General features: G+C 44.1%; 1 protein-coding gene across 1 annotated transcript in view; it reads left to right on the forward strand.

Moving 5' to 3' along the window:
* Positions 1-424: 424 nt before the first annotated feature.
* The window catches only part of LOC143974185 (solute carrier family 46 member 2-like), a 104802-nt gene continuing 84611 nt past the window's right edge, over positions 425-20615 (forward strand). The window contains exon 1 of the mRNA XM_077475320.1: positions 425-533. The gene's annotated coding sequence lies outside the window, so the exon portion shown is untranslated. The remainder of the gene's footprint in view (positions 534-20615) is intronic.

Consider the following 20615-nt stretch of genomic DNA (forward strand, 5'->3'; position numbering starts at 1 on the left):
TTTTACCAAAAATATGTAGAAGAATACATATCAGCCTACACTGTGGTAGAATTTATATATATATATATATATATATATATATATATATATATATATATATATATATTGGGGATATTTATTATAGCAAAAAGTAAAAAATATTGCTTTTTTTTTCAAAATTGTAGCTTTTTTTGTTAACAGCGCAAAAAAAAAAAAAAAAAATCGCAGAGGTGATCAAATACCACCAAAAGAAAACTCTATTTGTGGGGAAAAAAGGACGTCAATTTTGTATGGGTACCGCTCAATTGTCAGCTAAAATGATGCAGTACAGAATCACAAAAAATGCTCTGGTCAGGAAAGGGTAAATCTTTCCCGGGCTGAAGTGGTTAATTGCCTGTTTGAACATATCACACTATGAGAAGCATTTTCCCTTCCTCCCCCCTCATTTATCACACACTCAGTGGCAAGATGTGCCTGTGATTGAAACAGCTCAGCAGAGCAGTGATTGGAGCTCATTGAAAAAGTCCTCAATCTTCAACAACAAGTTGATATTGGTGAGAGACTCACAATTTTTCTTTGAACATTAGGTATCTAATTTACTTGAAGAGTCATTATACGGATTAAGAACATTGCACTAAAAGAATTTTACTGTTATATTGGAAGGTCACATTTTTATTTTATTCATCAATTTTGAGAATATTTGGTGGCATAGTTTATATAGGTAGATTTGCACATACACATTGCACTTTACATTGGTGATAATATATACCACTCATATTATTTATTCATTAACCACTTCAGCTCCGGACCAATAAACACCTTAAGGACCAGAGGTCTTTTTGCAATTTCGCACTGCGCTGCTTTAACTGGTAATTGCGCGGTCATGCAATATTGCATCCAAACGAAATTTGCGTCCTTTTCTTCCCACAAATAGAGCTTTCTTTTGATGGTATTTGATTGCCTCTGCGATTTTTTTTTTTTTTATTTTTTATTTTTTTTTTGCGATATAAATGGAAAAAGAGCGAAAAGTTTGAAAAAAAAAAAGATATTTTCTTCTTTTTGTTATAAGAAAAATCGAATAAACTAAATTTTAGTCATACATTGAGGGCAAAATTTATTCAGCCACATGTCTTTAGTAAAAAAAATGTCAATAAGCGTATATTTTTTGGTTTGCGCAAAAGTTATAGCGTCTACAAACTAGAGTACATTTTCTGGAATTTACACAGCTTTTAATTTATGACTGCCGATCTCATTTCTTGAGGTGCTAAAATGGCAGGGCAGTACAAATCCCCCCCAAATGACCCCATTTTGGAAAGTAGACACCCCAAGGAAATTGCTGATGGGTATGTTGAGCCCATTGAATATTTATTTTTTTTGTCCTAAGGGATTGAATAATGACAAAAAAAAAAAAAAAAATTTTTTTACAAAAAGTTGTCACTAAATGATATATTGCTCACACATGCCATGGTTATATGTGGAATTGCACCCCAAAATATATTCCGCTACTAAACTCCTCACTACCTATCACAGTTTCGAAGGCCATAAAATGCCAAAATAGCACAAAACCCCCCAAAATGACCCCATTTTGGAAAGTAGACACCCCAAGCTATTTACTGAGAGGCATGTTGAGTCCATGGAATATTTTATATTTTGCCACAAGTTGCGGGAATATTACAAACTTTTTTTTTTTTGCACCAAGTTGTCACTAAATGATATATTGCTCACACATGCTATGGGCATATGTGAAATTACACCCCAAAATACATTCTGCTGCTTCTCCCGAGTACGGGGATACCACATGTGTGGGACTTTTTGGGAGTCTAGTCGCGCACGGCACCCCGAAAACCAATCACCACCTTCAGGATTTCTAAGGGTGCAAATTTTTGATTCAACTCCTCACTACCTATCACAGTTTCGAAGGCCATAAAATGCCAAAATAGCACAAAACCCCCCCAAATGACCCCATTTTGGAAAGTAGACACCCCAAGCTATTTACTGAGAGGCATGTTTAGTCCATGGAATATTTTATATTTTGCCAAAAGTTGCGGGAATATTACAAACTTTTTTTTTTTTGCACAAAGTTGTCACTAAATGATATATTGCTCACACATGCTATGGGCAGAAGTCAAATTACACCCCAAAATAAATTCTGCTGCTTCTCCTGAGTACGGGGATACCACATGTGGGGGACTTTTTGGGAGCCTAGCCATGTACGGGACCCCGAAAACCAAGCACTGCCTTCTGGATTTGAATATAAAATGCTATAAAAAACAAACTAACCAGAGTCACCCGTAACACTTATATGGTGATCAGTGGTGAAAGGGTTAACTAGGGGCAATCAGGGGGTTCAAATTTTTATTAGGTAGTATATGGGGGTCCCTGGCGCTATATAAAAACCTGACGGGGAACCTAAATAACTAACTGGCTAACCAGCGTCACCAGTGACACTTATACTGTGATCGCTGGTGAAAGGGGGTGAAAGGGTTAACTAGCAGCAATCAGGGGGTTAAAACCATTATTGGGTAGTATATCGGGTTACCTAGCGCTATAAAAACCTGGCGGTGAACCTAAAAAAATAACTAGCTACCTAGCGACACTGATGCAGCGTTCAGAAAAATTATCGCTTAGTGACACTGGCAAAAGGGGGTGAAAGGGTTAACTAGCGGAAATCAGGGGGTTAAAACCATTATTGGGTAGTATATCGGGGTACCTAGCGCTATAAAAACCTGGCGGTGAGCCTAAAAAAATAACTAGCTACCTAGCGACTGTAGCGACACTAATGCAGCGATCAGAAAAACGATCGCTTAGTGACACTGGCAAAAGGGGGTGAAAGGGTTAACTAGCGGCAATCAGGGGGTTAAAACCATTATTGGGTAGTATATCGGGGTACCTAGCGATATAAAAACCTGGCGGTGAACCTAAAAAAATAACTAGCTACCTAGCGACACATGCAGCGATCAGAAAAATGATTGCTTAGTGACACTGGCAAAAGGGGGTGAAAGGGTTAACTCTAGGGGCAATCAGGGGGTTAAATCTTTATTGGGGGGTGATAGGGGGCTACCCTGGACCTAACACTAACTGTCCTGACAGTTTTTACTGTCACAACTGACACTGAATGCATTGATCAGTAAAGAAATGATCAATGCAATCAGTGACACTGTGACTGGGGGGGGAGGCGGGGGGGGATCGGGGGGGGGGTTTGTGTGCCTGTGTGTACCTACATGTCAGTGTAGTGTTGGTGCACACTTACTATTAGTCTTCTCCTCGTAGTCCGGTCAAAAAGACCGCCCCGAGGAGAATGACATCACTTCCTCCTTCCTGTGTAAACAATACACAGGGGAGGAAGCTTCTCATTGGCCAGGAGCGATCCAGAGGGGGTGGCCGAAAACCAACGGCCATCCCCTCATCACGGAGCGCTCCTGGACCGAATCGGACCGCCGTAAACAGCGGGAGGGGGTCCGATCGGACCCCCCACCCGCTGGAAGGCAATCACGTAGATGTACGTGATTGTGCCTGCCTGTGCCATTGTGCTGACGTACAATGGCAATACGGCGGTCCTGAAGTGGTTAAAGAGAAAGCAAACCTTGGGTTTACTTCCTCTTCGTCTCCCTGCAAAGGTAAAGCATAACGCCATTATGTGTCACTTACCTGACACAGGAGCCAGCGAAGTCACCGCTGTCCCCTGTAGCACGGAACATCCATCTTCTTCCGGGTATCGCTGCTCCGGCCACTCACAGCGCTGGAGCAACGATGATGTCACTCACGGGAGCCACCACTAACGGCATATCAACGTTAGCAGCGGCATGCTCGGTGCGCCTGCATGCCTCTGTCTACTGCACATGCGCCGTAGACAGCAGTAGCCTGTCTTTTTGTAAATATCTCCAAAACCGTGTAGGTTTAGGAGATATTTCTTGGACCTACAGGTAAGCCTTAACCACTTCGCGCCCAGGCCAATTCTGACATTTCTCTCCTACATGTAAAATTCCAAATTTTTTTGCTGGTAAAACTGTTTTGTATCTTCTTAGTAGCACATCAACCCTTTCATCCATGGGGTCCTTAACCACTTGGCACCCACACTACATCTATTTTGTGGGCTTTGTGGCGGTATATCTGAATGATGCCTGAGGCCACAGACATCATTCAGAAATTGGCGTTTTCAGCAGGCGATTCCCTGCACCATAAGAATGATCATAGCGGCTGTTCCACCGCTTGATCGTTCTTACGGGTGGAGGGAGGGGACCCCCCCCGCCGCCCTCTGGTGCTTGTACCGACTCACCGCTTCCATCGGTGAGTCGGTCACGGGATCCGCCAGCCCCCGGATAATACCATACAGATTTCCGGTGGACCAGATCGTCCCTGGAGTCTCTATGATCGTTCGGAGGCCAGGCGCAATGTTATGACGTCACGCCCGGCCTCTGCATTTAAAAAAGCGACGCCGATTTGGCTGGGAAGCCAGGATCATTTTGTTTTTTTGGGGGATTTTAGGCTTCCCAGCCTAGAGGTGAGATATGGGGTTTTATTGACCCCATATCTCACTGAAAATAGGTCCGATCGTGCCATATTCCTATTAAAAGGGATGTTTACATTCCTTGTAATAGGAATAAAAGTAAACAAAAAAGTGTCAAAGTAAAAAAATAAAATAATTAACATAACATTAAAATAATTAACAATAAAAAATAATAATTAAAGCGCCCCTGTCCCCGTGAGCCCGTACGCAGAAGCGAACGCATACGTAAGTCCCTCCCACATATGAAAACGGTATTCAAACCACACACGTGAGGTATCGCCGCGAACGTTAGAGCGAGAGCAATAATTCTGGCCCTAGACCTCCTCTGTAACCCAAAACATGTAACCAGTAAAAAAAATTTAAAGCATCGCCTATGGAGATTTTTAAATACCGACGATTGGCGCCATTCCACGAGCGCGTGCAATTTTGAAGTGTGACATATTGGGTATCTATTTATTTGGCATATCTTCCTCTTTCACATTATGTAAAAAAATTGGGCTAACTTTACTGTTTTTTTTTTTTTTTTTTTTTAAAGCATGAAACTGTTTTTTTTTTTTTTTCTGAAAAAAAAGTGTTCGAAAAATTGCTGCGCAAATACCGTGCAAGATAAAAAGTTGCAACGACCGCCATTGTATTCTCTAGGGTCTTTGCTAAAAAACATATATCATGTTTGGGGGTTCTATGTAATTTTCTAGCAAAAAAATTATGAATTTTACATGTAGGAGAGAAATGTCAGAATTGGCCTAATGCAAAGTTGGTTAAGTGATACCAGGTCGTCAAAGGCCAAATCAGTCTTTTTGAAGACCTTCTCCAGCGATGCATCCAACTTTGGGATCTTGTTCCAAGGATGGGCCGTATCCTTTTCCAAGGGATATCTGTGTTAAAGACTGCCTGAAAAAAATGGTCTTCTTTCAGGGTGCACCCACTCAAGCAAGATCGATTCCACTAGAGATATGTCCTCAATAAAATAACAAAACACACTGCTGGACTGTTATCTGTTCAATTATTTTTGCCCTTTTTTATGTTCTAATTAATTTCTTTACTCTTTGTTATATTATACTTTGCTTTATGTCCCCTAGGCAAGGTGGGACTTGTAGTTCCTCTAGCTTTTGATGCAGCAGCCTATTATTTTAATTGGATGCTTGTCCCTTGTCATGTTAGCCAGGTCTGCTTTAACCACTAGGCATCCGCGCTATAGCCGAAAGATGGCTGCAGCGTGGACTCCAATTGCCGGGAGGATGTCCCCGGGCATCCTCCTGTTTACTTCCCTGATGCGCACCGCCGCGGGCGCACATCGGGGAAGTTCTGTGTTGTCCCTTGGACACAGCCCAATCGCAGATCGTGCTAAATGGCCAATCACAGCGGCCATTTAGCACTCAATTGCAGTGTCCAATGGGAGATGATCTCATATATAAACATATGAGATCATCTCTCATCACCGGCAGAGACAGCGTGTGAGGATGGAGAGCGTCAAGGTGAAAAAAAAGGGGAAAATAAAGTGCTCACAGTGTCACCTGTCCCCAGAGCCTATCCCCAGTGCCACATATTAGTGCCATCTGTAATCAGTGCCACCTATTAATGTCATCAGTGTCACATGTCATCAGTGCCACCTGCCAGTGTCACTCGTGCCATCTGTTATCAGTGTCACGTGTCATCAATGTCACATATTAGTGCCATCTATCATCAGTGTCATGTATTAGTGCCATTTGTCATCAGTGCCACGTGTCATTGTCCTGGTGCTCCAGGGCCTTCAAAAGTGTAATAGGTAGTCAAGCAGTTAGATCTGTAATTTATGCTCCTAGAACACCTGATGGTGCTCCCTGCATTTTGGACCTCTCTAAGTGGCCAGGCTGTGAAAAAGTCCCACACATACATGTGGTATCGTAATACTAGGAGGAGTAGCAGAATGTGTTTTGGGGTAATAACCTATTACAATGACAATTTTGTGGAAGAAAAAAAAATCTTAATATTGCAAAGAATTGTGGGAAAAAAATTACAACATCAAAAACCTCACCATGCCTTTTACTAAATACCTTGGAATGTCTACTTTAAAAAAAGAGGTCATTTGGGGGGTATTTTTACTTTCCTGGCTTGTTCGGGTTGCAAGAAATGAGATAGGCCACCAGTACATCAGGTGTGATCAATTTTTTATAATTTGCACCACAGCTTGTAGACTCTCTAACTTTCACAAAGACCAAATAATATCCACTAATTTGGGTTATTTTTACCAAAGATACATAGCGGTATAAATTGTGGCCAAAATTTATGAAGAAAAATTAATAATTTGCAAAATTTTATCACAGAAACTGAGAAATTTTGTTTTGTTTTGTTTTTTCAAAATGTTTGGTCTTTTTTTTGCGCAAAAAAAAAAAAACCCAGAGGTGATCAAATACCACCAAAAGAAAGCTCTATTTGTGGGAAAAAAAGGACAAAAAATGAATTTGGGTACAGTATTACATAACTAAGTAATTGTCCTTCAAAGTGTGAGAGCACTGAAAGCTGAAAATTGGTCTGGTCACGAGGGGGGTTTAAGTGCCCAGTTGTCAAGTGGTTAAAGCCAGCCTTTCCTTTCCCTCAGGTTACTTGATAAAGTGCCCACCCACTTCTGCCTGCTTACTACCAACATCATCTCTGCATTCTGACAGCTCGTGCTTTAGTGTGCGTTATCCATGTCACGGCTTCCCTCTCTTCAACGGGCAGGCTTGGCACCTTGGGTACACCTCACTGCTTCATCTTCACCTGTGGATGTCCAACACTGTGCTGCTTGCCTCATGTTGTTGATGTCACTGCTGTTGAGGATTCATCCTGTGCTGCTGTGCTGTCACTGACTAAGTGGATTTTACAGAACCATACAACCCCCAGAGACAGGGTGGGTTGACATCTCGCTTTAGAGTGCTGGTTCTTAGGCCTGGTGGGTGTAGACATTTGAAGAAAAGATGGGCGCCAGTCACTTTTATGCTGACCTAAGGTGAGCTTATTTCTTACAATAACAAACAGCTCAGGGAAAGGATAGAGCACAGGACACCCTTAACCACTTGCCGACCTCCGCATGTACATATACGTCGGCAGAATGGCACGGCTAGGAAAATGGGCATACAGGTACGTCCCTTTTGATTTTGTCGCCGTGTGGTCACGTGCGCAACCCTGCCGGGAGCTCCGTAGGTAGGATCGCGGGTCCCGTGGCCTCGATGTCGCGGAGATACCCACGATCGTCTCACGGAACTGAAGAATGGGGACATGCTAGAGTAAACAAGCATTTCCCCGTTCTGTCTAGTGACAGTGTCACTGATCATAGCTTCCTGTGATCGGGAGCTATGATTGGTGACATGTCATTTGCAGCCATGCCCCTTAACAGTTAGAATCACTCCCCACACTTAACCCCTCCCTAGCCCCCTAGTGGTTAACCCCTTCACGGTCAGTGTCATTTTTACAGTAATCAGTGCAATTTTATATCACTGATTGCTGTAAAATTAAAATGGTCACAAAAATGTGTCAAAATTGTCCGATGTGTCCGCCTTAATGTCGCAGTCATGATAAAAAGCACAGATCGCCGCCATTAATACAAAAAAAATGCCATAAAACTATACCCTATTTTGTAGACACTGTAACTTTTGCGCAAACCAATCAATAAACTTTTATTGAGATAATTTTTTTTTACCAAATATGTATGTAGAAGAATACGTATCGGCCTAAACTGAGGCAGTAAAAAATATTGAATTTTTTTTCAAAATTGTCGCTCTATTTTTGTTTATAGCGCAAAAAATAAAAACCGCAGAGGTGATCAAATACCACCAAAAGAAAGCTATATTCGAGGTAAAAAAGGACATCAATTTTGTTTGGGAGCCACGTCACACGATCATGCAATTGTCAGTTAAAGCCACTCAGTGCCGAATCACAAAAAGTGCTCTGGTCTTTGGCCAGCAAAATGGTCCAGGGCTTAAAGAGGAAGTAAACCCTGATGAGTTTACTTCCTCTTTCATTCCCTGCAAAGGCAAAGCATAATGGACTACTATGCATCGCATAGTAGTCCATTATGTGTCACTTACCTGACACAGGAGCCAGCGAAGTCACCGCTGTCCCCTGTAGTCCGGCGTATCCATCTTCTCGGTGGGGTCTCGCAGCTCCTCCGCTGTCATTCGGCGAAGCCACGATGACGTCACTCACGTGCATGCGCACGGGAGCCGACACACGCGACATCTCCGCTGTTGAAGATGCCGCGCTCAGTGCGCCTGCCTGTCTTCGGGCAAATATCTCCTAAACCGTATAGGTTTAGGAGATCTTTCTTGGACCTATAGGTAAGCCTTAATCTAGGCTTACCTGTAGGTCAAAGTGTGTTGTAAGGGTTTACAACCACTTTAAGTGGTTAACAAAACAGCAGACTCCTTAGGCCTCTTTCACACTGGGGTGGGAGGTACGTCAGCGGTAAAGCACAGCTATTTTTAGCAGCGCTGTACCGTTGTTTTTAGAGGCGCTATTCGGCCGCTAGCAAGGCGGTTTTAACCAAACAACAACCACGGATTAAGGGTACATCTTCCCCTATCCAAGGTGGCTCCTGCATCTAGGGTTGGCAATTGTCCGAGATTCACCCGGACAGTATGTGTTTTGAAACATGTGCCCGGGTCTCTGACCACTGGAGACCCTGGCAGATTATTCATTTCAGACCCATCTGTGGCTCCCTGTGTCATCAGTGCGGCCGTGTCTCCTCAATTTCAGATCTGCATCGGCGCAGCACTACTTGATTTCTCCTGCTCAGCTGTAAGGCTCAATTCACACCTATGCATTTTAGTGCTTTTTGCATTTTGCAGATTTGCACTACAGTCCATTTACCATGGTTTCCTATGGAACATGTTCTGTAGTACAAATCTGCAGAATGCAAAAAGCACTAAAAATATATTCCGATGGACAATGTCTGATAGGACTGTGTTGTCGAATAATCCGACCGTGTGTGGGCTCCATCGGACTGTTTCTGTCGGAATATCCGACGGACCAAGTTTTACAGCTTGGCTATAAAATTTTCCGACAACATGATCCAATCGCGTCAGTTCCGATTGTGTGTAGCCTAGTCCAACGGACAAGGTGCCACGCATGCTCACAATAAAATTCGGAGACGGAAGCACTTGCTCAGGTAAAACTATCGCTCGTAATCGATATAGCACATTCGTCACGCTGCAATGTTAAAAATTCTTGAATGCAGCGCATTCTCTTTTTCTTTACAATGCTACAAGAGTTAAGTTGTTTTGATGCTCATATTCACACACACACTTCTCCCAAATGTATTTCTTTATTCTTTTTACTCATTTCAGCAATACAATATTTTAATTCGTCACATCTACCCAATCTTTTTTTTTTTTTATTTCTTTTTTATTTTGTGGTTGGTTTTTTTAATCAGCATCTCCTTTTTTGACAGTTTGCTCATCTTTACATTTTTTTTTTTTTGGTGTGTTTTGTGTGTCAACTTACCACAACACCATTATTATGTTTTTAATTCATTTTTTTATTTTTTAATCTACAGGAGGTTGTTTTGGTGTTGGTGCCCCTTGTTATTCGTTTAACTTTGTATTTTTGAAATGTACCTGCCTACTCACAAATAAACTGCCCTTTTTGAAGTAAAACACTTCCGCAAGTATTTCTTCAACCAAAAAAAACCTTTATTTAGGTGTCAGTAACAAATAAAGAGGGAGGCAGCGCTGGAGAAACTGGGGAGATTAGCAAAGCCTTTGGCCCCCAGGGCACACATCAACTATTTAAACGCAAAAATTGGTGGCCTGAGGAGTACATGTCTGAGGGAGAGAAGTCTGGTCCTGAAGTCCAAGAAACCCGGAACAGCAGCAGATGACATCTATGTTCCTAGGCTGTGGTCCTACAAGAGGCTGCATCTTCAGTCAGACCAGACTGAACCCAGGTTATTACACTCTGGTCTTCCTTCCACGCTTCCTTCCAGGCTGTGGCTGTGGTGCTGGAGGTGTGGCAGAAGGAGGAGGAGGGGCATGGACCAAATCACACAAGTGTGTTGCTTGTGTGATTTGGCCCAACAGCCCCTTGTTGAGGGTGTGGATAAATAGCTCCTCACACAAGATCTGTTGCCCCTCCTCCATTTGCTGGAGTTTGCAGGCAGCCAAGGCGGCAAATACCTCTTGATAGGTGGGGGTGGCTTTGAGGGCCGCTGAAGCTTCCCCGATCAGCTTCAGAGCCGACTCCTCCACATTCCCCCCCCCCCCTTTCTGGGCCATTTGCTTGTAAGCGGAGGGGAGGGACCTGTAATTGAGTCGGGCTCCTCCGCCCGCCCACCGCTTGGCTGCCGCTTACCCCTGCCTTCTCCTGGCTGCCACTTTCCACAGCCACCTCCTGGCTGATGTCTTCCTGTGTATGAAAAAAGGACATAGTTTTAGTTTTTGGTTCATCAAACACACAATTTTCAGCTCAAGACTGTTGCAAATTGTTAACAAATAGAAAAGACTATCATTCTGAGCCCAGCATTTTTCATTCTTGGCCCAAAGGTTTTGGACACTACTGTCTATTGATATGTGAAACACTTTCTAAAATCAGCAATTAGAGAGCAAAAATCAATTTTTAATTTACTCCCAAAATATGTACAACAATACTATACCTGACTCAAGCTGGGCTCCCCCAGTTCTTCCTGAGTGGAAGGCCCAGGTTGGGCGCCGGAAGACTCAGCGGGTGTGGAATGTAGCATAGGACGCGTGGAAGGAAGGGTAGAGAATGATTCCCTGACATCAGCCTGGTCTGACAGAAACTGCATCCTGTCATAATACTACAGCCTGGGGACATAAACGTCATCTGCTGCAGCTCCAGTTTGCATGGAGTCCAGCACCTTCCTCCGCTCCCTCAGATATGTACTCCTGAGGCCACCAATTTTCACTTTTAAATAGTTGATGTCTGCCCTGGGGACCACCGGCTTCACAAACTCAACCAGTTTCTCCATCGCTGCCTGCCTCTTTAGTCTGTTACTGTAATGTGGATGCGTAACTTGCCACAGACAGGACAGCTCCCTGTACTTATCGATGAACAGAGGGAGGAAATTGTGGTCATTAAACCCATCCATAATCTCTGCAAGACACAACACAAGACAAACCCTAATATCAGGCTAAACTCGACTAAATCTTGTCCCAATGCAGGCCTCAATCTAGAAGCAGTATAGGCTAGTGATGTACCAAGTTAAAAATTGTACCTTCGTTTGCACGATCGTACGTACGACACACGTGTGTTGTGTTTTATATACAGTGCACATGCGTGAAACTCTGCCTGCCCCTGACGTTCTTTCTAGACTATTCCCCGCCCCTTCTCTTTCGGCGCAGTGGGGAGAGCACATGGCGGAGACAACGCAGGTGCTCAATCATAGTTCCACTAACGAGTAGGAGGGCGAGGAAAGCCCGGAGCCTGAAATGTCCCGATCCCGGGGGAGAAGAATTAGGGCCTCAAATATGTCTTTTGGAGAGATGTTGGAAATGGTGGACATATTGAAGAGGACAGACTATGATGGGAAGTATGGACCTTACCCAAACCCAAATATCAGAAAGGCCAAGATCATGACTAAAGTTGTGAAGAGTCTTCAGAAGAATTTTGGAGTACGACGATCCAAGGATCAACTGAGAAAACGCTGGTCAGACCTTAAACTGAGGGAGCACGATCAGTACAGAAGGATCAAGCGAGTTCTTCAAAAAAGTAAGTAGTTGTCGTGTGTTCATATTATTATTATTATTATTATTATTATTATTATTATTGCTTGCATACTGCTCCATTTGCTTTGATTTAATGTTGTACAGTTTAAAATGCCCACTTTCAAGTTCATGGGTTCAATTGTTCGTAATAAATATTGTTCGTTAGACCACTTCAAAAACAATGTTTTCCCAACTTACACTTCACTACATTTGTTCACACTGCAGGTAAGTATTCCAGCTTTAGAAAGTGTCCAAAATAATGTTCTCACCTTTGAACTCGGCCAAAAAACACAATTGTACAACACTTCCAAGCAATGTTTCATATTCCTATTTCTGCCCTCTGTATGCTAAGTATTCCTTTTTTACATTCTCATAGGGGAGAGAAGACTCAGGACATCTGAGGACACCAGGGACCCCACACCTCCCAAAGAAGGGGAAATCCCAACACCAGAAGCACAGGAGGAGGAGGAAGGAGAGATTGTTGAAGTTGGACAAATTGTCACCACAACAGGTGAGTGTCGGAGACCACAGCTTCCGGTAAGCTAATCAATGTATGTCTGCAGATTTATAATACATGGTGTGTTTATTTTATTTTTTAGGTGATGTGGAAGAAGAATCACATTTCATCAGTGAAAGTGCCCAGATCCTCATTGGGGAGATAATGGGGTGCAATCGCAATTTAGAAAATATACAGAAAACATCAATGATGTTCAACAAAAAATGAAGAACATCATTGATGTTTTGGGGAGAGTCTGAAACACTCCAAACTAGTTTTTTATTTTTTCAAAAAACTTATATGTTTGCAAAAGCCAAATTTGGAAGATGCACACAGTATGTCAACATGTACTATCTCCCATCATGGGGGATCAATGTACGTGTTTTGTGGCAAGTGGCTGAGATGAAGGGGTTGCACCCCCAAAACATGTACATTGATACCCGATGATGGGAGATAGCACATGTTGACATTAGGCATGGGATCAGGACAAAAATGGCCACTTTTGTATTCTCAGTGTGTGCATCTTCCAAATTTGGCTTTTCCAGGGGTGACACCTCATCTGATGAAGGCAATATCAGCACAGTTTGTACATACTCATGTCTGATATTGTCTTCACTTTTCAAAGTTGAACTTTGTAAGTTCCTATGTACTGTATGTTATGCTTTGATACATGCCTGTTTACACAAAAACGCCAAGTTATAAAAATGTTACCCAAAATAATGTTTTCTATACACCAAATATGTTGGTTTGTTGCAAAACCCTTTTCTAAACGCACATGTGAATGTGCTTTGAGTAAAAAGTGAAATTATCATCAATGTGTGGCTTCCTTTTTCAATGCGCAAAAGCAGGATTTGGAGTAAAGTTGTTGTTTTCTGTGGCAATGGGTGTTATTTACTAAAGGCAAATCCACTTTGCACTCCAAGTGCAGTTTAGGTGCACTTTTGCAGTGCACTTGTAGTGCATAGTGGATGTGCCTTTAGTAAATAACACCCACAGTGATGTTTACATTTCCCCAATCATGCCATTTTCATGACCCCACATATTTATGCCATGGTGCTGAAAATTAGCATTATTTTTGTCAGTAATGCACTACATACATTAGCAACAAAAACGAGGTGTGTGTGTAGCAGACCCACAACATAAGATTATCTGAGGAAGAAACTGGCACCTCATCTTGCTCCGAACTTGGATTTGCACTGTTGTAGAAAAAGGCCCAAAAAAAACACCAAAAATACCTAGGAGACACCTAAAATAAAGCCAAGCAGTAAATGAAAACAAAGATTATTGGAGTTTCAAAGAAAAAATTATTAAAAAATGCCTCTCAGACATTGTCTGGCATATCAATGGCCCCCCTACCCACAAAGTACTCCATGTATTGGGTTCTGACCTCGCGGGCGCTTTGGGGGGGCAAGCCAGGACGAGCAGCTTCAAGGGTCGTGAGATTGTCATTTTCAGGCAAGTCTGCATCTGGGCCAACTGAGACCACATAGTTAGCTGAATGTCTTTTCAAAAAATTGTGCAGAACACAGCAGGCAAGCACTGCGATTTAGCAATGGGATTTAGTTTATATTCCGCCATGTGGATTGGCGTCAAAAATAGGGGGAACCGGCTGGCCAGTATTCCAAAAGTGTTCTCCACGACTCTTCTGGCTCTGGCCAGCCGGAAATTAAAGATCCTCTGATCCGGGGTGAGGGTCCTCATCGGGAAAGGCTGCATCAGGTGGTTTGCCAGGGCAAACGCCTCATCCGTGACGAAAACGAACGGGAGTTCTTCTACATTCTCCTCTGGGGGTGGCAAGCCCAGACTGCCACTCTGGAGACGCCAGTAGAATTCCGTCCGTGCGAACAGTCCACCATCCAACATCCGGCCATTTTGCCCCACGTCCACATAAAGGAAGTCATAGGTCGCTGACACCACCGCCAACATCACGATACTATCAAACCCCTTGTAATTATAATAGTATGACCCTGAGTTGGGGGGTGGGACGATGCGGATGTGTTTCCCATCAATTGCACCTCCACATTTTGGAAAGTCCCAACGGCTGGCAAAGTGGGAGGTCACAGTCTGCCATTCCTGTAGCGTTGAAGGAAACTGTGGAGTGAAACAAGAAAAAAAATTACTAATTTTGCACATCAACATTGCAAGCAGATTAGACACAAACATTTTTGGCCAAGATCAGTATAACATTTTGGGAAATTAGTATTTAAAGCCTAAAGTATAAGGTCCCCTTATCAGAGTAATCACCCCCCCCACCCCCCCCCCCCCCATCTGATGGGCCCTTGCAAAAAATGAGAGGGGGGGATGTTTTGGACAGGTAACCCTCTCCACTTCATTGAGAGCTGAATGCAGAAATAATGTGTGATACTTTGGCCAGCCCCTCCTTACTTACACTATTGGCAGCCCACCGGACAGGTAAGAAGTGTCATAATACAAAAAAAAAAAAAAAAGGAAGCACATTTTGACATTCTGCTTTTACCTATTAAGATAATAATAGGAGAAAAAAACTTTAAACTGTAGCATTTGAAAGTATTGAGGCAGGCCCTTGCACTACATGCTTTGGTGAATTTGTCTATAAATCTGACCAGGAAAAGGTAGGTAGAGTAGGTATTGGGTTTGGCAAAGTCAGCAGATAGAGGATTGCTATCAGCTGACCTAGCAATTGGGGGGAGGGGCGTTCCTAATGAGTTTGGCCCAACCAAAAAAAAAAAAAACTGTCACTCTGCATGAATTTAAGAACACACATAACATTTTTCCACATGTTAGGGGGTGTTTAGGGGAAAGCAATACTATGGAGCTGACAAAATACATTGCTAAGTGACTAGACTATAGGTTTATGGGCCCAGAGGAGCATGCTGGGGAAGTTAGTGAAGGCAAATATGCATGAAGGACAAAAAAGGAACTTGAAAAGCTTCCAGCATGCATGAGGACAAAGGGGCAGAGCATATCAATTAGATCATATTGCAATCATGGTAATTGGGGAATGAGGAAAGAAATCCAATACATTAGCAATCATTAAATACATAGAATGTGATGTTAAAGGAGAAAACTTACTTTCATATAGTCCTTCTGCAGGATCTAAATGATGACAGAACAGGTCTCTGGAATAATGATCCCCAGAGCCTGGGGGGAGATGCCTGTGGAGAACTTGAGGTCCTGAAGGCTTCTCCCTGTCGCCAAGTAGCGCAACGTGGCGATGAGCCTCTGCTCCGGAGTGATGGCTTGCCTCATGCAGGTATCCTGCCTGCTGATATAAGGGGACAGCAAAGCCAGCAGACGGTGAAAAACGGGGTCCGTCATCCGCAGATAATTCCTGAAATCGGGATTATTCTCCCGGATCTCACGGAGCAAAGGCATGTGCGAGAACTGGTCACGCTGGCGCAACCAATTCTTGGTCCACAAACTCCACCTCGCCTTGTTCATGGACCGGGCTTGTGTAAAAGCTAAAAGCCCAACACCAAGCCCCTGCACAGCACAAACTCTACAACGAGTACGTACACAAAACAAGGCTTGAAAACAGTCGGCTGGTTAGAACGGACAACAGAAAGCACCGATAAACAGCAATGCCTGAAAGAACGACCTGAAAAACAGAAACGAGCAGACAATAAGCAATGAAGATCAAAGCGTACTATACCAAGATATAGTCCACAATGAGCAACAAATGCTTACTGACTACACGCACTGGTAAGTAGATACGCACCCACAAGCACAAACTGAAGAGCAGTAACGAACTGAAGCACAAATCTGAAAAGCATGAATCGTCTCTCACCAAACTTCTACTAACACGCGATAAACACGAAATCAGCTAAAGGAGCCCAAAGGGTGCCGGACGTGGTGCTGAACTTCCCTTTTCTAGTCCCGTCGTACGCGGCTTACGTCATTGCGTTCTTGGCAACCGGAACTTCCAACAACTTAGTCCGACCATGTGTATGCAACACCACTTCCGGACTAAATCCGTCGGAATTTATCCGACAGATTTGGTTGTCGGAATGTCCGACCGTGTGTACAAGGGCTAAGAGTGCAGGACAGGAGTTGGGATGCAGAGGCGGAGCCTCCATGGGGCTCTCGTCAAATCCTCTGGCTGCCTGCAGAAGGAACAAGGAGGTAGGCAGAGCCTCCCCATTCCCTGCTGTTCTGGAATGTGTGCAGAGATTGCGCTGGGACTGCAGCCAAACTTATAAGATACGTTTTTGCCGTGACAGGATTTCAAAGTACTCTCACCTCTCCTCCCCCCACCATACACTATACACCACCTCCCCTCCACACTATACATATGTAGTGCCAGCTCTGTGTTTTTCTCTATTTAAAGTTCCTAGAACCGCAGTTTGGTTTTGGGTTTAATTATACCAAATTATCTTTTCAGTACCAGTCTAGCTGGATTGCACTGTGTTCTACTTGGCCACAGGTGGCGCTGTCATCACTGGCAAGTGTGAGAATGCAGTTCAGCTGGGCCTATTGAGTGACACTTTTCTCTGAACCAGCCCAGTGCGAGTGTCCTCCTGCTGTGCATTCTGGGAGAGGGTACTTAAGGTACAGAGATCAGTTTCGGTCCAGAAGATCTTTCTGTCTGTTTGGTCCTGGTCCTCCTGACCAGCCCCCATGGCCCTCATGGCCTGGGGTGCGGATCCATCTAATTCTGAGTCTCGGGGCTGGCTAGCCCGAGGCAAAGTAACTGGAGGGAGGATTCGGAGGTGGTCCGGTGCCGTTTCATATGTGCAGAGGCCCAGCAACTGAGGAAACAACCAGGGGAGGACTCTTCAGGAGAAGGCCACACTGAAGGCTGGCTTCTCAGAAAGAGCCTGGAGGCTTAGTTGAAAGACCCCAAGTGAATCTACACTCGTACGGTATCGCCGGACCGGCTGCAAGATACTGGTACCATATGAGGGCTCTCTAAATTGGTCTACATCCTTCAGTTACTACAAGTGTTCTACAACAAGTCTGTGGCAGAGACTTTATTCAAAAGTTCCATATGCAAGTCTGTGGCAGAGGCTTCGCTTTATCTGAACACTCTATCAGCTGCTAGGCCTAGTGAGATGCGGTCTATCCGGTAGTTGTGAGAATCCAGTTGTGAGTGGCTGTTCTCTGGATTTATATAGTGAGAGACTTCCTATTTTGAGTAGTTCCAAGAATACCTGGACTTTCTACCTAACCCCTCTAACCCTCTTTGAGAGACTGTGTTTTGTCTACCCGTTTTTGCAAATAAAAATCCCAAAAGCGGATCCAGTGTCAGTTTCCACAATTCTTTGGGCCATCTACCTTGGGAAACCCCTAGACGTACACGAGGTCAAGAAGGTAACGGTAAGCCTAGCAAATCAGCCGCTCCTTTGGGGGTCAGTGCTACACATATATACACCCCCCCCCCCCCATACGCCATCCATATATACACATTTCTCCCCCCCCCCCCCATATACCATCCAACCATCGTCCTCTGCTCTACTGGCTGAAAGTGTACACTTTTAAGGTAAGCTATTTTCATATTTTAACTGATTTCTTTTATTAATCAAATCATATTTTATGGGTACACTAATGCTTTTGTTTTATTTCACCATGCCCCTTTAAGTTCCCCCCACTGTTAGTGCAATTTGGCCACAGCCCCAGAGGAATAACCGAGGAAATGGTTTTTCTTCTGAGAACAGCTAAGATTTGTGTAAGGTAGGTCTCCTGAGATTACAGTGCACCCTAGTTTAACCACTTCAATACCAGGTACTTTTTATCATTTTCTTCCCACAAATAGAGCTTTATTTTGGTGCTATTTGATCATCTCTGCGGTTTTTATTTTTTGCTAAACAAACTAAAAAAAAGACTAACATTTTTGAAAAGAAAAACACTTTTTTCTGTTATAAAATGTTTTCTCCTTCACTGTTGGGCATTGATTTGGCACTGATAAGGTGGCACTAATATGTAGAATTGATGGGCACTGATATGCAGCACTGATGGGCACCGATAGGTGGCACTGATAGATTGCACTGACAGGCAGCATTGATGGACACTGATGGGCAGCACTGATTGGGCAGGTACTGAAAGGTGTTAATGCTGGGCACTGATTGGCACTGTGATGGACAATGATTGGCACTTTATGCCATTTACCGGCACTTCCTGGTTCACGAGATGATCACAGCTGATCACATGGTAAGAAGCCTATGTCAGAGGCTTTCTATCATGATTGAAAATGCTGTGTGTCAAACTTAGAGATGGACGAACTTCCGACGGGACATTTTGTGAACACGAACTGCGAACGCAGCCAAAAGTTAGCAAACCACAAAGTTCACATTGGCCCCATTAAAAACCTACAAGTCATATTTTCAGCCACTAAATACTTACTAGCTGTGCACACATAGTCCCACCACATGGCCACTGACATAACAAAAGTATTAAGTGAATCTGGGATCGACAACGAAAAGCATTCTTTTTTTTTTTATCTGTGAAATTTTGACAATTCAGGACTCCGGAGCGCATGAAGGCAATGGAGGAGAGGAAAGGTCAGGGTAGGCTATGAAGAGGGTGCAGGAGATGATCACCAGCACCGTGATAGAGAGCACTGACACCAGCACCGTGATAGAGAGCACTGGCACCAGCACCGAGGTAGATAGAGAGCGCTGACACCAGCACCGTGATATAGAGCGCTGACACCAGCACCGTGATATAGAGCGCTGACACCAGCACCGTGATATAGAGCGCTGACACCAGCACCGTGATATAGAGCGCTGACACCATCACCGTGATATAGAGCGCTGACACCATCACCGTGATATAGAGCGCTGACACCATCACCGTGATATAGAGCGCTGACACCATCACCGTGATATAGAGCGCTGACACCATCACCGTGATATAGAGCGCTGACACCATCACCGTGATATAGAGCGCTGACACCATCACCGTGATATAGAGCGCTGACACCATCACCGTGATATAGAGCGCTGACACCATCACCGTGATAGAGCGCGCTGACACCAGCACCGAGATCGAGAGCACTGACACCAGCACCGAGATCGAGAGCACTGACACCACACTAGCAACGAGATAGAGAGAGAGAGCACTGACACCAGCACAGAGATAGAGAGCACTGACAGCAGCACTGATATCAGCATCTCGCTGCTGGGCCCCAAAAATATGACACGACTCAACCTCTTCAAACAGGAGGGTATGGGCATATAGTACAGTGTGCTTTTTTTGTACAAGGAAGTGAGCCAAAGGTAGAAAAAAGGTCTGTGTGCTTGATTAAATAAATTGTTTATAGAGATATACATGGTCTACTGGTCACATATTGAATTCCTCCGAGATCCATGCCTCATTCATTTTTAGAAATGTGAGGTAGTCAACACTGTCGTGAGCTAGGCGAGTGCGATTAGCGGTCACGACCCCCCCCTGCTGCGCTGAACGTTCTTTCGGACAGGACACTGGATGAGGGGTAAGCCAACAGTTCCATTGCAAATTGGGCAAGCTCTGGACAGAGGTCAAGCCTGCTCACCCAGTAGTCCAGGGGTTCATCACTCCTCAGAGCGTCCACATCGGCCGTTAACCCGATGTAGTCAGACACCTGTCGGTCTAGGCGTTCCTGATGCTGGATCCGGATGAGACCTGTCAATGGGTTGGCTGAAAGAATGACCTCCTATCAGTCACCAACACATCTTCAAACCCCCCTCTTTTTGCAGGCGCTGTTGGATTGGTACCCGCAACTCTTTCTCTGGGAGTGGGAATTCCTCCTCTGCCAGCACACGCAAAAGCAGAATGCAGCATTTCTCGAAACAAGGCCTGGAAGTGCTCCATTCTGACAGCCCTCTGTGATGATGGTAACATTTCCGCCATTTTGTGTTTGTACCAGGGGTCTAAGTGCGTTGCCACCCAGTACTGGTCCTGGAACCTTATGCTTTTTATTTGGGGGTCCCTGTTAAAACACTGGAGCATGAAGGCCCCCATTTGCACTAAACTGGAAGCAGTGTGGTGGCCTGGCTCC

This window comes from Lithobates pipiens, unplaced genomic scaffold (assembly GCF_037356315.1).
Source record: "Lithobates pipiens isolate NorthernLeopardFrog02 unplaced genomic scaffold, aLitPip1_a1.2 Scaffold_13, whole genome shotgun sequence".
In the NCBI taxonomy this organism is placed as follows: domain Eukaryota; kingdom Metazoa; phylum Chordata; class Amphibia; order Anura; family Ranidae; genus Lithobates; species Lithobates pipiens.